This window comes from Leptonotus elevatus, chromosome 3, assembly GCF_054856555.1.
Source record: "Leptonotus elevatus isolate MCC_2025b chromosome 3, RoL_Lele_1.0, whole genome shotgun sequence".
Classification (NCBI taxonomy): Eukaryota; Metazoa; Chordata; class Actinopteri; order Syngnathiformes; family Syngnathidae; genus Leptonotus; species Leptonotus elevatus.
Window position 1 is genome coordinate 14,099,574 of NC_141241.1, and position 16,047 is coordinate 14,115,620.

General features: G+C 37.8%; 1 pseudogene; it reads right to left on the reverse strand.

Moving 5' to 3' along the window:
• Window positions 1-3,416: 3,416 nt before the first annotated feature.
• LOC147177037 (uncharacterized) lies at window positions 3,417-15,650 on the reverse strand (annotated as a pseudogene).
• Window positions 15,651-16,047: the final 397 nt, after the last annotated feature.

The following is a 16,047-nucleotide window of genomic DNA, read 5'->3' on the forward strand; positions in this document are numbered from 1 at the left end:
ACAACCACATGTTTGTAACATATGTTTTTTTTATTCAGGAAAAAACATATTTTAGTTGATAAAAATACGTATATTGAACTTTGCATCATGCATTTCGTGTGCTCCAGGTGTGCACACCTTGGCCACTTGGAGGCTGACTTTTGGACAGCGTATACTGAATATATGCCTGCAGTGTTTTTGTATTGTCTAAATGTTTGTCTTAAAAATCCTGCATTTTGCATTGTGTGTTAGCATTAAGATAGCTGAATTTCACTAAGTAAACGTGACATCTCTTTGTTTTATTAACTTCAAGTGGGAATGGCGATAAACTTATTTAAACATCAGCTAAAAGTTAACTACAAGAAGAAGAAGAAGAAGAAAAAAGACTCATATTTTTGCTTCCGTTCAAAAAAGAAAAAAAAAGCCGAGCGATGGATCGTATGTTTCAAATTAAAATGATGGAGTTCAAACATATTTTTCTGCATGAGGAAGCAAAGCCTCAAAAGTTTAAAACAATCATAATGCATGATTAGGGGAGACGGGGCTAGTCTTGTTGTATCACTTTTTATATTTCTATATATTTCTTGGAATCAATACGTCATATATAAACAAAATGTATACCAGTTGAAAGACCAAGGTCCTAGGTATATTTTTCGTATCCATGTCATTTTCATACTTTGTGAAAGTGCAGAGTTATAAGCCATCAAATAGAGGGTGTGAACATGTGACATGTTGCCCAAACAATGGGTAAGTTGTCACTCTATGGGTAAGATGTCACACTGGATTTTGCAACTAATAAGGACAAACATTTCATTATCCTCCTGATTTGTTTGTTTATTTGTTTGTTTGTTTTTACAGCCAGATTTTTTTTAAATCAATGATCTTGAAAATTTACCACACTCATTGAGCAAACTTTAACATAAAATATTATGAAATAGAATAAAGTCTTTAGGAACTGCTGGCATGTAGGTCTTAGTTCTCATCCTCAAATGCCTGTTTTGCTTAAACTGGAAATTTGAGATTAAATTGAATAAAATAAAATAAAAATAAAAAAGCATTTTGGTTAATGGATGGATGTTTCATCATGAAACTTAAACCAGTCCTGACATGTGTGCATACTGTAGTTCCAACAACTGGAAAATAAATTTGTAAAGAATGAAAAAGAACATGGCAAATTAATTTCCTCACTCTTCAGACTCATCATTTGGAGAACAATTCTGGCATACTTAAACCGAGTTGCCAGAGGAACATTTTTCATTGGCCCATTCTTTGCGTATGTGACAACAAACCCCAAAATGACTGAGACAAGTTGCCCCAAACTATCATGTTGGCTAATACTTGCTCTAGTTTAAAGTTAGCTTAAAACAGAGCAGTGACTGATGCATGACTAGATGCCTGAATCTCTCTGTTAACAAGTCCACCTGTTTTGCTGCTAGAATGTACGACACCTGTTTCAAAATATATGAAATTTAAATGTTTTACTTTGGGTTGTGCAAAACAGATAACTAGCCCTCATCTCAGCTCACAATGTTCTCAGACAGTACACAACCCCTGACCATTTATACGAAGAAAACTAGTATTCCATTTTTTTGCGCCCTCTGGTGGAGAAGAAAATTGCAATGTGACAACTTACCCGTGATACAACAAGCCCCGGTCCCCCGAAACGTCAGCAAATCTCGCGAGACTTCGCCTAACAAACGTCTCACGGATTATAAGAGTGTTTTGTTTCTTCTTTGGGGTTTTTTGTTTGTCACAGTAGCAGCAGCAGCAATGACAAATGTAAATAGAACGTGCAAGAAAGATTTCTGGCTACCATAAGCACAATATCAATTGTCATATTGATTTTAACAAGATGCCACTTATTACAATAGCCCATTAGGTTATAAAACATATTTAATTTAAGTGAGTGTTGTTTCTCCATTTAAAAAGACAGAAGTTAAGATGCTCAAGTTTCTGTTGAGCATCTAACTTTTTAATTAATTATGTTAACTTGCCTATAAAGTTAAAGTTTTCGACAATTCGAGCCTGAAACAAATTATGAAATGACTTCTTATTTAGGAATGACTTTGAAATTAGAACAACTTGGAATTCAATCTTAAAGTTCTACTGAACACACTGACAACACATTAGCAGGTGAACGATATAACTGGTCATTTAATTGCATTCGAGTGCTGTTATTCGCTAAAAAATAAATAAATAAATAAAAAGTAGTCTTTGGCTTTGCAGGCCTGTTGCTGCACAACAACAGTATAATGTGCTCCACTAATATATTCAATTTAAGACAGTGTCCAGAGTGTGTATAACCTAATTACCTCCTGCACACACACACACACACCATGACTACCCCCCCCCCCCACACCCCACCCCCACCCGTGTGTGAAATGTTTTAATAAGCCCCTCCACGCTCTGCAGTGTGCGGTTTGATTTGTTTCCCCTCCCCGCTCCCGCGGCCCTGGATGGAGACATTAGCCGAATTCCCCCGGGGTGATTGGATGCAATTTGTCCGGAGTCGACAGCCACGTCCTGGATGTTAGGAATTCACTTTGGCTCAACGTGACAAGGCTGACTTCGATCTACGATTGCATCTGAAAGTGCAGCGAGCGGAAAGATGCCATGCCATTAAGTGTTACCCCCACCTCCTCATTTCTTTTACCCCCTAAAAATAACAAGATCTCCTTATTTTATTCACATGTAAGCTATATGCGTAACAATTCCAAATGGGCGACGCCTCTGATGCGCGCACGAGCTCAAACAGTAAATCCCTGACCCTTGAAATGAGATTAAAGATTGACAGATCTGGATTAAACAAAAGCGTGAGTGACACCTGCCACGTCAGATTGCATCTGATTGTGATAACCCCACCCCCTGTTTTTTCTTCTTTTTTTTCCCACTCTCGGTGGCCACTCGTTGCTGAAGAAGTCAGTGTCCGTGTTGCGCCGTGACTTGACAGGGGAAAATGGGAGCTAACGAGCTTGTCAGATGTCCTGACAAGACAAATGGGAGCTTGTCACTCAACGCGCTTTAATAACGTTTAATGGAAGCGTATTGAGCCTTTCAAAAAACAAAAGTGCTACGCAGCACTGCGCTCTGCTTAATTACGCGCGGCGAGCTAAATTGCGCGTCAGCTAAAGGGCGTTGGCACCGTCACATTGAGCCTCTATAACAACTGCACTCAAATACAACCTTCATTTGGACAGAAAATACCAACAGACTTCTTAATCAAGTACCTGTTGACCAGTCAAATTTTGTCAAGCTAATTTTCCAATGAACAAATGAACTAATTCAAGTCCAAAATGCCAATTAAATAATATTTGACATATACTGATATGTTCTATTATTTCGATTTTAATACTCTTATAAAATAATGTAAACATGTGAGACTCGAACAAGAACATTGTTGTTGTTGTTTTTTGTTTTTTTTTAAATCTCATTAAATCCTACAGATGTACTTAATGTTTTGACCCCTTTAGCGTCTTTTTTAGCCACGTGTAAGTCACCTGTCAGAAGCTTGGAGCTTGCCCTGCACGGAGGGGCTTCCCCCTATTACTCGAGCTGGATGACTTTAGTGAATAAAGCTGAGGGTGCTCATTCTTGTGTGTAATTCATGGTGTGCGATATAGCCAACACGCGCTATGGTAGTGTTGCTCCTGATGCACTATCCCCCGGGCACAGGTTGCACGATACTGGCTTGAAATGTATATATTACAATTTGCATTTGATCTTGTACAAATTGCAAAAGGAAAATTTATGAGCATATGGATATTGCAGCGCGGCTTTCATGTTGCACACTATGATGGGCATTATGGTTAAATAAAAGGCATGGTAGTTCAATTCCACACGATTCAACAAGCACAGCGCGACAGGTGACCAGATGGCATTTGTAAAGATCTCACTCTATACTCCCCCCCCCCCCTCCCTGATTGGATGGGGCGTGAAAATAGTCATCATTCCACTAATGTGTATACCTGCACATTCTTGGGCACTTTTCTGTGACTTAAAGCGCACTCTATAAGAGTACTGTCACTCAAAATCGCATTTTAGTGAGAAAAACTGCAAAAGTTGAAGAATATGGACGACATACTGTAAGCTATCAGGCAATTTCATATATATATATATATATATATATATATATATATATATATATATATATATATATATATATATATATATAAAAAAAAGTTTGGGTAATTCCAGCACGGGCCAAATCAGTCATTTTCAGCATAAACTAGAGAAAGAAGAGGAATGCAGGATTAGATGTGTATTTTTTTTTTAATCATGTGCGTGTTTATGTCACGTTAAAATAAACCAATTTTCACGCACAAAACCGCAAAAAGGGGCGTTTATTATGTGCCGTCGCAGCCAGCTATTATTTTCGTGCGTAACACTACAAACAAGTACAAATGATTACTTGCAGGCGGTCTTTAAAAGAATGTGACAACGTGAGCACACATCTGTGTGATACGTATAAATGCAGCGCGGCTACGCGCGCAGGGAGGGGGAAAAAAAACTGGGCGGCGTAAAAGCACCACACTAAATCAGGCAATAACGACGACAAACCGTGTGGAAAATGGACGCACATAGTGCATGCAGCAAGAAATCGCTCATTCCTCCCGCCCTCTCCCGTCGCCTCCCATTGGACGACAAAGCCGATGGTGAAGTAAATATCTTGAGGATAATTGAACTGATTGTTAGTTGCAAGTTTCTATGTCTTGAATATTCACGGTGTTTCTCAGTCCTATTTGTCCACGTTCATATTCGTAATGTGGCCGATCCGGACTCGCGTCATGACGCATTATTTCTGCGCGCGTCGCCTTGTTGTGTTTGTGAATAAATGAAAGCTGCGGAGGTTCGGACACTATTAGTCGTAAAATGTGACATAAGTTTGACCTCTTTAAAAACGGCGATCCCAAGGGGAATGGGTCTGGGGGTGGGGGTGCTAAAATCTCACTCACATTTCTGTTGGCCAACATGATGTAGTTCACCTCGATCTTAGTGCGGAGGACTTTTCTTGAAAAGATATACATTTCCGGGTCATTGCCTCACTATTGATCTGCACCCCGCCGTGCGCACACCCAGCCGATATACAGCGTAAAGTCTATAGCAAGTGCACACAGACTGTATATACTTCTAAATCTAATCACAGACGAACATTAATTAGACAAGCAATTGCCGTCGTAATTAACAGCTTCCCTTTTACGCTGCGCTTTGATATGGCGCGCACAGGCAGGCAGCATCAGCGGATAAAGTCTTTATTATGATTGCTGGAAACCCATCTGGCAATAGTCTTGCCCGGGACCTCCTCCCCCCTAATCAAGGTTTTAATTAAAGACGGTTGAGGGCCACGGAGAACATGAAGGCCAGTAATTAAGACCAACATTGGAGCCAACAGATGCAGAGCTTCTCTCTCTTGCTTGTGCCGGTGCAGAACAGAACCCCCCCCCCCCTCCCCCTACACCCACCCCCTTCATCCTCTTTTTATGCATATGGGAATATTCTATAATGATGCTGTGAGGTTTTATTTTATAGACATATGCAAAATGAGACAAAGGCATCATGAGTAGGCTCATTCCTGTATTAACCATGAAAATAAGTAAAATTGTGGGTGAGGAAAAAAAAAAGTTAGGAGAAAGTCATGTTACTACAAAGTTGTAATGTTACAAGAAGAAAGTTGTAATGTAAAAAAGATTGCAAGGAATCATGTTAGGACAAAGTCCTAATGTTACAAGAGAAAAATTGTAACCTGAGGGGTACAAAAAATAAAATAATTACCAGTAGATAAAAGTTGTAAGAATGCCATCATGTTACAGCAAAGTTGTAATGTTACAAGAATAAAATTGTAACGTAAGAGAAAAAAGTCGTAATTATAAGTGGAAAAATGTCGTAAGAAAGTTGTCATGTTTTTTGTAATATTAAAATTGTAATATGCCTAGCCTAACGCATGACGAAAAAGGCGAATGGAAAAAAGTCATAAGAAAAGTGTAATGTTACAACAAAGTTGTAATTTTGCAAGAATAAAATTGCAACATGTGAGGAAAAATTCGTAAATGCGAGTGAAAAAAAGTCATTAGAAAGTCGGCATGTTTTGACAAAGTTGTAAGGTTACAAGAATGAAATCGTAACGTAAAGAAAAGTTGTAACAATGAGTGAAAAAAATCGTAAGAAAAGTGTCATGTTACGGCAAAGTCACAATGTTACAAGAATAAAGTTGTAATGTACGAGAAAAAGTCATGTAATGTTACAAGAATACAATTGTAACGTGTGCAGAAAAGTCGTAACTATGAGTGAAAAAAAATCGTAAGAAATGTGTCATGTCATGGCAAAGTTGTAATGTTACAAGTATAAAATTGTAACATGAGGAAAAAGTCCTAACTATAAGCGAAAAAATGTCCTGAGAAATGTATCATGTCATGACAATGAAGTCATTACGTTACAAGAATTGATTTGTACGTAATGTTACAAGAATAAAATTGTAAAGTGTGCAGTAAAGTCCGACGAAAAATATGTAATGTTACGACAATAAAGTCATAATATTACAATAATTGAGTCGTATATATGGTACAAGATTAAAATTGTAACGTGATGAAAAAGTTGTAACTATGAGCGAGAAAAAAGTTTTCAGTCATAATGTTACAAGAATAAAGTTGAAATATAAAAAAAAATCATGTAATTTTACAAGAATATAGTTAATATAATGTGCTATCCATGTTTTGTTTTCCCAAGTTTTTATGATAAAACTTCAAGAATAAAGTTAGCGGCTGAAATCCAGCAACATTTTTTCTCATAACTCTACGACTTTGTAACATACTTGTAAGAATTGCGACTACTGACATATGACCACTTTATTTTTATATTTCAAATATCCCTACTAATTACAACTTGTTGTTGGAACACTATAACTTAAATATCATACAATTTTAATTTTGGTTGCATAAAATACAAATATACTTGCAAGAATTACAATTGTTTCACCACTTCATTAATAATTACGACTTTTGTCTTGTTAAATTATGATTTAATTGTAGAATTATGACTTCTAACTCATTAAATCACAACTTTTTTTTGTAATTAAGGTATGCTATTAACTAAGTTGTTAAATCTTATTTATATCATTACTTGCACAACTTTATCCTTTAGGACCCTTTCCTTGTTAAATTGCAACTTTCATATTCACATGATATTTTGACTTCATCCTTGTGCTTTTCAATCTGTCTTGAAGTTTTATTCCAACTTTCACTTTCCAGTGTGACCTTAATCCTCCCCCGTAAATTCCACACATTGATGAGGTGCCAAGTTCAAGTTGATGACTTAACCCTTCATTTCCAACCTCAAGTACATTTGTCGAGGAAGGGAGCAGTGTAGATTTGTTTGTTTTCATATTTCTCTGACGTGTATTGATTTTGGGACAGCTGTTGGGGGGGGGGGGGGTATTGTCGCATGAAAGGGCCCCGGTCACCCCGCATTAATGTAATTCCTGCGCACTGGTCCGACATGAGGCCCCCATAAGGACGTTGTCAGACCATAGCGGCAGAAAAGTTTCATGTCTGTTTACCTTTGGTGAAACACTTAATAGTTGCAAACTCCACCGTAGGCATGAGGATGACTTCAAACCATATTTGGGACCCCCCACCCCCCACCCCCCATATATGCTATAGTGCTAATGCGTACCAAATGCAAATAGCATATGCATTAAAACTATAACGCCGTGACAAAACATTGGCCCCATTGTAACATTTTGAAAGATTTTCTTCAGATGGTTGAGCAGATGGGGGGACGTTTAAGCCAGAAACCCCCGCAAAGTTTCCTTCCTGCTCAGCCACCAAGGAGGTTGCACTTTGGCTTCTTAACCTCGACACATCATGAAAAGATCCACCAAACATATTCACTATCTGTCACAGACAACCGCACAGAAACGGAGGTTGAATGAAGTAATGTTGAAAATAAACATTTTATGCGGGTTCAATTGACAACCAGTGAGAAAATAATGCGGAGCAACTGGCTTTCTGTTATTTGTAGTGTTCGTTTTTTACAGTGTTAGATATTTGCGTTTCTTGAATTATTATAACAAAAAGACGACGTAATTAATTAAGATCATAATTTGGAAGGCCATGTTTAATTAATTAACAGGTTGTTAAAAGCAGAAAACTGAATTAATTTATAGTGCTGTACTTAAATTTTGCTAAATCATCCTCAGACATTAGGGAGAGAGAAAAGCAATTGTCTGGTCCAAACACAAGCTGCGCCGGTTGCGATCAATGGAGCTTTTCTGCCCCCTAGCGGCTAACTGGATATCTCCAACACTATGAACGGGAGAAGAAAAATTACCTTGCATTTTATGTGTATTGATTTAAATGATGACATATTAAGGTTGAATGTTTTTACTGGATTAGTTACAAGTTTTTTTTGTTACATACAGCTACAATCTTAACTTTATAAAGGAACTGGAAATTAGGAAATGTACCCTAAAAAAAAAATCAACATTAGAAAGTCTCATCTGGAGAAAAAAAAAATTCGAACCCATTCTGGACCAAAGGTCACATTTAATAGTTAAAAGGTTTCATATTTACAAAGTTTTAATTTTATGCTGCCTGTCATGTCAAAGGAGGAAAAGATGACTGAGTTTATGTTGCAGGCAGAATTTATTCAAGGTCTTAATAGGGCTCTTTGAGAGGGCATAAATGTGAATGTGTGCTGTGTATCATACAAATGTTCTGACAAATAAATATGAAATAAATACATAAATGACAGCCTTCGATTTTCTGCACTTTGAGTGAATTCTAATCAGTTTGACGTAAACATGAACTTGTGAACAGGTTTTTAATTCACGACCGAGCCAGATGAAGTCATTTTGGAATATTTATACAAAAATTACTATTAATAATGCATGACTGCTGTCTTTAGAAATATGTGTGAGGGAAAAAAAAAATCTCAAAGTTGTTTCTGGTAATTTTGCATATGTTTGGATTGGATTTAAACGCTTCTATCCAGTGTAATTAGAATTATTAGAATAATTAAACTGATTGTGAGGTTGGCTCAAATTCTTTAAAGATTGTTTTTATTATTACTCGTGTTAATAATAAGATGAGGCTGACTAACTTCCCGCCTTCCAGGGGTTACTGTCCTTCAAATCGTGGTTCCGCTGGTACACGAGGGGAATCCGGCCATTAACTGTAATGTTAAAAGAATGAGTCTTAATTTTCCATCTGGTTGCATAGGCAGAAATGTCACACGGGCTGCACTGAAATCATCTTTTTAATTATTACGGGAGCAAAGTGACGGGTGATGAATACGCTGCAGTTCGCCCTCAGCTTTGTGTATATCTTTTTGAGGAATGACATTATAATAGGACGAAATCACCAAGATGAAATAAAGCTAAATATTATGCTTCCAAATAGCCTTGGCATCATCCTTTTGCATTATTTTCTATGGTAATGTTGCCCTCGCTCACCTCTTTGACTGACATTTACTTGTCAATTCCCGCCGTTAAGTGCAGCGTTTTTTTTTTTTTTACCTACACCTAAGATAGCGACAGACCCAGACAATTTAACAGGCAATTTAACTGACCGTGTGTTAGTGAAGCTGTCTGAGTCCCGCTCTCTGCCAGTGCGCCACGGCGTGATGGATGGAGGCAGTCTGGGGCTACGTGAAAACACACACAAGACACACTGGCGATGCTATTGGGCGCACCGGATACACAGTGATACACAGACACGCTGGCCTGCCATATTTCCCCAACACAAACGCATATGGGCCCATCAACAGCCAAACCCCTTTTCCATTAAGTCAACATCTTGCGCTGGCGGTTGGAACAGAGCGGGGCTGGAGTCAGGTCGTCCAAATCCGTCAGTAAGAGGAGGCAGAGGCGTTTGTCATCCTCCTCTCTGGGCGCCGTCCTCCTGGAAGAGGGAAGGGGCGACAGAGGGTGGTGCAGCCATGTAGCATCTGGCCCTGCTAGCTCCAGCTGCAGAGGGAGAGGAGGAGGTGGGGGGGCGGACAGAAGCCGCGTGGCAACCCATGGGAGGAACTCGCTCGGCAGCCAAAACCGCCTCTGCGTCCCGTCTACGGGATGGAGGCAGAATCGCGCATCAGATGTTACATGGAGGCATTTAACGCTGACGTTTATATCTTGAAACGTGTGTCATCGCTTGTCAGTCATGATTATGTAACAATATTTCACGAGGAGTATTATGAAATGCATCACAGTTAATAGTAACACACAGGGCCACTTTACAGTGTGCTTAACTGCCTTGCTCAATGGCATCTCGGTAGAGACTCTCCATGTTAAATTGCCTTTGAGAGGTGGAAGGACCTCAGGTAGCCGGGGGGTTTCAGATGCGTCACGGAATTGGCCCTTTTCACACTGCACTCGCCCAGCAATGCTCCATTCCGTGGTCCCTGTCCCACACCACATACACAATGAATGGGTTTGCTAAATGCAGTGTGAAAAGGGCTTCAGCAACACTTAGCTCGAGAGCTAAGATGATCACCTTTTTAGGTAGGGCTGTCAAAATGAAAGCGTTAACTCTGGGGATAAAGAGATTTAAGAAAAAAACTCAGTTAAAGCAGTGTGCAGCCAAATTTGCAAGGAGATGAACATGGACTAGTTTTACTTTCTTATTTGCAGTGCTCATGAGCAAAACTAAACCTGTAAGCGAGAAGTTCTGAGAATCGTTTCAATGAGAAAAAAAAAAGAAGCTGAGTCCACTTTGATCGTTTTGTTTTAACAGCTGTATTTTACAGAAGTATTCTATTCAAGGACCAAAGAAAACTATCAGAACAGTCTTTGATGATAAATATACTTTCTATTTGATGATTTTACATTAATTCTACGATTTTACTCAAGTAAATGGGGATAGGACTCGATACGCAGTTGCTTCATCCTATTCCATTTCGAACAGTAATTATTTTCTTTTGTGAATTAGTTTTTTTGGTATAGTCATTATTATTATTCAGGAAGTACGAAAATAGTTATATTTCACTTACTTGTCTTGTGGAATAGCTTGGTTAAATGTCTCTGTTTGTTGTTTGTTTTTTGACACAATTGTCAAATTATGTTCTTTTGTTGTATTGTCATTTGTTTGAAATAAAGTTTAAAAAAAAAAAAAAGTAAATAAATAAATATATGTTACTATCTTTGAAAACAAAAGTAGAAGCAGAAGTTTAAAAAAATGGATTCATCGTGATTAATTAAAAAGTTTTGCAATTAATTAATGAAAAATAATCGCGATTAATTACAGATCAATTAACTCATTCACTGCCATTGACGGTTAAAGACGTCAAACATTAATTTGAACTATTTCGATTAGTTTAACATTTTTTTCCACTTTTGTTAACAAGAGTATGAAAACCTAGATTTTTTATTCTACATTTAGAACAGATATAACATTTGCGATTAATCATGAGTTAACTCGTAAAGTCATGCAATTAATTACGATTTTAATTGCCTGACGCTCCCAATTTGTAATTGTAATCAAGCGCATGACTTCAATAGTTAACTCACGATTAATCATAAATTTGATATCTGTTCTAAATGTACAATAAAAATAAAAAATCTAGGTTTTCATACTTTTGTTCACAAAAGTGGAAAAAAATGTTAAACTAATAGAAATAGTTCAAATGAATTTTTGACGTCAATAGCCGTCAATGGCAGCGAATGAGTTAGTTAAAAAAATTTAATCGTTTGACAGCACACACAAGTCAAACCGACAGAATCTAGCATCAGAACACAAACGATGAAAAGCCAGCAGCGGAGATTTCGCACCAGATTCTTTAGCCTCAGAGGGCATCTTGTCACGGAATCTGATCCTGATTCCCATCCTTTGGTACGACGTTTAGTATTAGCACTTAATGTCCGAGCACGTCCCAGGGCTTGTTCTGGGGCGAGGCGGTCCCACTGTTTGAAAGAAGAGATCCAATTGGATGTTTTGAGGGGAGAGATGAGAAGTTCACAGAGGGCCAACACATGCGCTGTTCCTACTGTGAAGTGTGACCTTTATGGAGGGGAGATCTTGGGGGCTGAGGAGCCCCTTGCTCACTCATTTGTCCTCTGGGATTAATTAACCTCATTCTCCCAATAGGCCTCTGGGATTTACATTTCAGATTGAAGTCTTGCGGGGGGGCCTTCATGCGTTTCCACTCTGATCGCAACCAGGTGGAAGCTTTTCAACACATATTTGACATTGTGTTTGGCAGTTTGCTGACCATGACTACTCATACAGGACAGACAACAAGGGTGCTACTTGGAGGGTAATTGCTAAAAACGTTTTTTTCCCATAATGCCACAGCATGCACAAGTAAAAAAAAAAAAAAAAAAAGCTATTTTCCTAGCATTTGGCCTACACTATACCAATATATTTGAAAAATAAGTAAGTAAACATTGTTTATTCCTAATTTTTATGATGCCGGATTTTTGTTGGGCATCTTTTCCCATAACGCCACAGGGTATTGACAAGTAGGGGTGTGCCAAAAAATCGATTCTCATAAGAATCGCGATTCTCATTTAGTACAATTCAAAATCGATTTTAAATGTCCCAAAATCGATTTTATTTAAATTATTTTATACTGTCTTCCCTTTGTTTGTGTGTGCCTTTATTGGGAGCACTGTTCATGTTGTACCTGATTTGGCCACTTAGGGGCAGTGTGGTTCCACGCAGTCTAATACACTGTCAAGTTGTAGCCACATTAGAGATAAAAAGGAAAAAGTCACGATCAAGTTATTCCAATAAAAGTAGTTTTTTTGCAGCGTAGAGCCGTTCTTTTGAGTGATAAAAGTGCCGCGAATAGCACGCTAATTAGCATTAGCGAGTCAGACTGGAGTAGATCATTACGATTCATTGAACATCTTTAAAATTGAAGCAAAAATCATTGTCAATCAAATCATTTTGAATCAAAAATATTTCTTAATTGAAAATCGATTCTTAATCGAATCGCAGGCCCAAAAATCGGAATTGAATCGTGTGACATTCAAAGATTCCCATCTCTATTAACAAGCTTACGTCACAAGTCAAAATGGCGGTCAAATGCTGCATTCAAGGACACGAGGAAGGAAGTCGACAACAGCGACACAGACCGTGAATGGCAAATCATAATTTACAGAATTATTTATTATCTTTTTTTATTATGACATTAACCTGGTTATTCAAAGTAAGCAACTTCATGTAACTCAAAGTAATTTGGACTGACTGCGTTAACCAAAACAACAAACAATTTATTGCAATCAGCCATCTTTGTTTACATTTGCCTCGAACGCTTTGAGGTCGGGAGTGGGGCAATCCGACTTCCCACATTCCTTGAATGCAGCATTGACTCAGTGAAAGGAAGCTCATTGAAAAGCATTGGACTTTGGATCGTTGTAATTTGATTTGTGAGGATTATTTTATTTATTTTGACTACTATAACAAACTGCCTGGTTCGTATGCTAGTCACAGGCAATACAAATACGCCGTTTGTTTTCACCGAAATTCGGAATTGGCAATTGACTTGCACATGTATAAATACAAAATAATAATAATAAAAAACACAGGTTTTTTTTTTAGCTCTACAGTAAAATATTATAGCATTATCTTGTTTTTTTATTTTACAGTATTTAACTGCATACCGCAATGCATTATGGGTAAGCAAAGTGCATTATGGGTGAAAACAAAGTATAGTCATTTTCTGTACAATTAGCGGTAAATTTTACAGCAACTATGTTTTGCCATGTATATATGTAGATTACATGTAATTGCTGTAAAGACTGTGGGATTTTGGCGGGTATATCTATAAAGAGAATTGTTGAACCAACTTTTTAAAAAAATTGCTTCAATTGGTAACACACGATTGAATTAAGTTAATCCAAAGTGAATATATTAGGTTTAATGAACATTACACATACAGTAAACACTTGTAAAATATATATATATATATATATATATATATATATATATATATATATATATATATATATATATATAGTAATATACTGTAATAGACTTTCACAGTAATTAAATGAGATTTTACAAGAATTAGCTGGCAACTTTTTTTTACCAGTTATTTCTTTTAAATTCTACAGTCAATTCGTTGCAGCGTAATAAGTAGACATTGCTTATCTTTAATTCATTCACTGCCATTGACGGCTATAGACGTCAAAAATTCATTTGAACTATTTCTATTACTTTAACATTTTTTTTTCCACTTTTGTTAACAAGAGTATGAAAACCTGGAAAAAAATATTGTACATTTAGAACAGATATAAAATTTGTGATTAATCGTGAGTTAACTAGTGAAGTCATGTGATGAATTTTTTTTATCGCCTGACACCCCTAATTTTTAATAATCTTTTCTTCTACTTCTTTAAAAAAAAAATGAAGTAATTTTAATTATTATTATTATTATTTTTAATAATCTTTTCTTATTCTTAAAAAAATAAAAGTTTATTAAAAATTAGGGGCATCAGGCGATTAAATTTCTTAATCAGAATTAATCGCATGACTTCACTAGTTAACTCACGATTAATCACAAATTTTACATCTGTTCTAAATGTACAATCAAATTAGTTTTCTAGGTTTTCATACTCTTGTTAACAAAAGTGGGACAAAATGTTTAACTAATAGAAATAGTTAAAATTAATTTTTGACGTATATAGCCGTCAATGGCAGTGAATGAGTTAATTTTTATGATTTCTTATGACGTCTGCAGTGCATGATTTGCGTTCGACATCTTTTCCCATAAAAATAATAAAAATGCTAAGTTTTTAGCATGTGTGTTCAAACATATTATGATATATATAAGTACATTGAAACGTAATAAGGTTGAGCATATTTTGCAATTTACTCCACATTGGCAGCTCCAGGCCATTTTTTCCCCCAAAATATTCAGGAACTTTAAGTTAAGATAGCGATCCTAACCTTTTCTCCAAGTGGAATTCTTTCTTCCGTGCATGCATGAAACGGGGACTTTTGTGAAGACATTATCATGCTTAGTAAGACCAACAAATGAAATTAGAAAACACGGACCTCAAGCATCTGTTTGATGTCAGTAATCATGTGTCAAGGGGGGACTGCCGTGCACCATTGTCATCTTCGGCTACAGATACGCGTCCTCACAAGGTGCTAAATGTCATATTCCCAAAAGATGCAGCACAAATTCACCGTTCTCTCCGAAAAGCGCAACATCAATGTCGATCACGGCGGCGGAATTCCGCCAGAGGACTGCCAGCTCACACGACAGGCGCCGGTCCCAGCAGTCTCATCACGGCGCGTCCCCAGACGGTCCACCACAACAGCTCCAGCTAATCTTCTTTTCATGGTCTTCATTACGACCTGTCAGGACATAAATTGACAGTAAATGGCCACGTTTATTAACACGGCACTAAAACAGCATCCTTAACTGTTCTGGCCCCTCGTGCAAATGTTAGCGTAATACACTGACCGGGGGAGGGGGGGTATCAATTAAGAGGAGGCGTAAAACCATGCACACCGCTTGACAAACGGGGGGCCTGACAATGACAATTCCACCTTAATACACCTCCTCAAACATTATGTCGCCATTGATGACCTCCTTTGAAGACCTATTCAGACAGACACTTGCTGGCCACGTATTTGCAGCGTGAGTAACGGCGGCAAGGGCCACGCTTCACGGAGCGCCGCGTCGACACACCGGCCTGGACTCGGAGGCCCGGCGCGGGACTTTGCCATATAACGCAGTAATTACTTGATCAAATCTTCTCAAATTGAGCCAACGCTGTTCTGTGATCCCTCCTATACTAATCAGCACACTGAGGTATGGCCGCGCGACTATAAATTGCTGACTTAATTAAAACCAGGACCCCTCTGTCATCTAATTACAGCGAGAAAAGGTTATTGCTTCAATGCAATTTTCCAAATATGATTCCCTCACAGTTATTAAAGGCCTGGGTGTCATTTATTGTTTTAGATTTTTCAATATGGAAATGGCCCCAGTGACAGACGTAATGACTCGGGGAAAACGCTTCATCTCGATAGCGGCCTGGCACGGCCATTTGTCTGAGATAAGTGGAGCGAACAGGAACCGGGGGAAATGTCACGGGAGGCATCCCATGATTGCCTCCACTTT